Raw genomic sequence first — 2734 nt, 5'->3', positions numbered from 1 at the left:
TTTATTTAGTCTATATTAACTTAATTATTAGAATGGGATAATTAGTGTATTATTGTATGTGCAAAAATTAACTTTTGATATTAATTTGTACAAAATGTATTTTTTTAATCAAATTTATGGACTCTATATCAGAAAGAAATAGGTTTAATAAAATCAAATCCATTTATTTACTCCGAAAATGGCTTTAGTACTGTGTATATCATGTTGTATTAGAGCGATTGATTGGCACTAAATAGCGTTAGAAAGATAAAATTTCGTAGTAAAAAGACTTTAGGCACAGTTTTGATATTATTTTGTGATTGTCCTGATAATGTAACAGCCAATCACCTGGTATTTTGTTTTTGTGGATTCCGTTGCCGTAATTTTGATATACAAAACGTACTGGAAGTGCAAGTATCGAAAATGTGGACATAATTATGGAAATCGTCGAATTCTTATTAAAAATAAGGGATAATACCTTCTTTTTCATATAACATTTATAGCAAATATCTTCAAATGGTGTCCATTGGTACGTTCATTTCACGTAAGTGCTGTCTGATCAATTTTCATTAAAAAAAATACAAGCAACTTGATTAACAAGATTTGATTTAATTTGATTAAATCAACCTCGTATCCCTTAAAATAAGAGTGTGAGTACACTTTTTGCAAGACGTCACTTTTCAAGGTGCACCCTGTATATGTGACCCATTATTATTATTATTATAAGACTTTCATTCCTACGACTGCTACTTCTATCGGGAGAACAATGAATAGGTTGTACATTCAAACATAGACGAAAACCCTTAAATAAATCATGAAGATAAATGGAAAACTCATTTATTCCGTGTCCATTTCGAAGAAGGAGGAAAAGAGTGTGGTTGTCTTTTTATGAGCCAATCTCTATTAGCATATTTGAATATCATATACCTATTTATACATATACTATTGTATAAAACATGTTTGATAAAAATAAATTAGATTTGGCTCTTAAAAATATTTCATGTTTTTTTTTTAAATCAAAAAAATTGATAAAATAATAATTAGATATATTTTTGAGGACGAGAGAAAAAAAGGCAATAATGTAGAAATCTGTGGAATCACATAGATATAGGACGGATCCGGATCCGTTGGGATTTTTAACTTTCCAGTAACCGATTTCAGATCCTAAACCTAAATTAGGCAGATACTTGTTCCGAATTGTATTAGCATTTTACACAAAGTTTGGACCATAATAAAATACGTTATAGATTACTGATGCCGGAGCAATGAATAATTATTACCTTACAGTTTAGGCCAGCAAAAAGTGAAAACTCTAGCATCCTTGTCTTAATGACCTCTATCAGAAGTTGTATGATGCAATCCCAAGCCGTCCTTTACCTCCCTCGATATGGCCCTAGTACCGACAGACAAGTCCTTGGCGAGGCAATTCATCCATTTGGTGGGGTACTCCTTGCTGGACAGATCCCTCTTTAAATGGTGCCCTCTACTTCCTGGTTCTCTAGAGACGTCTTCTACATCACTTTTCATCTTGGCCCCTAGTAAACTAGGCTCCTGGAGCACTTCATAATGTCCATAAATCTCGCCAACTCAACTTCAGCATCTATGAGATCTGATATCCGTTGTCTTTTGGCTTTTTACACGCTCATGATGATGAAATGTTTCTTTTTGTTTGTTTATGCACAAAGGATGGCAGAAACAATATGTCTTAAGTAATCAATTAACCTTCCTATATTAATGATAAAATTAACATTAATTAACCCCATTTGCTGCCCAAATTATTTTTATAATAACATTTGAATACTCACGCAATGCATTCCTTTATGTAGATGTTCCTTCAATGACTTATCAAGATAAATACTACGTTTGATGAACTATGATGAAGTATTAAGCAATATGAAATGTCCTAGCTATTATTATGTCCCTCTGTATATATGAAATATGTTTTAGTAATCGTTGTTGCTAATTTCAAATGGTCAGAAGTGTATCCCACTAATTTCATTTCATTTCATACTACTATACAATTGTTAAAAAGAGTATTTTCTACATTTGGATTGCCTATTAGTCTTCTGTTTGAGAATGCTACTTGTTTAACTTCACAGGAATTTTGAAAACTACATAATTAGTTAATGTATAAAACATATTACTTCGAGTCCATATCACCCTTCGTCTAATGGCCAGGCAGATAATTCTGTTCAACAATTAAAAATGTTGAGTATGTGGGCGCATCGACTAACAACGTTTTTATTTCAATTGTGAATCATTCCCCATATTACTATGGGAAAGTCACCATTTGAGCTTTTTTGTGGATAACATTGAGAAATTGTTTAAATTTAATAAACCCTTTTTTATTAAATTTCAAATAAAGTTTAATGATCCGAAGAAAAACAGAAAATATATTATGACACATCCTCTTATCAAGTCTTGTATCGCAAAAGCAAAAAAAACAGATTATTATGGAAAATTATTTCAATACATTAAAGGATAAGTGGGTCTCAGGCCAAATCGTGAACAAAAAAATGTCATTTATCCCATGAATGTCAAACAAAGGATGGCAACATGCATAGAGGACATCAGGATCAAATTATACCTATATTGAAGTAGAAATCGATACTATTAAAAGCGTGTTTTTCTGGATGTTATTCATTAGAAGGGAGGAATGTAATATCCTAGATTAATATGTCACTCTGTATATATATATTTATTGTTACCTGTGTTTGATAACTCATTTTCCGGGTACTCATAACCGGATAATTTG

Source organism: Lepeophtheirus salmonis, chromosome 10, assembly GCF_016086655.4.
Source record: "Lepeophtheirus salmonis chromosome 10, UVic_Lsal_1.4, whole genome shotgun sequence".
Lineage (NCBI taxonomy): Eukaryota > Metazoa > Arthropoda > Copepoda > Siphonostomatoida > Caligidae > Lepeophtheirus > Lepeophtheirus salmonis.
This window is presented reverse-complemented; position numbering follows the sequence as displayed.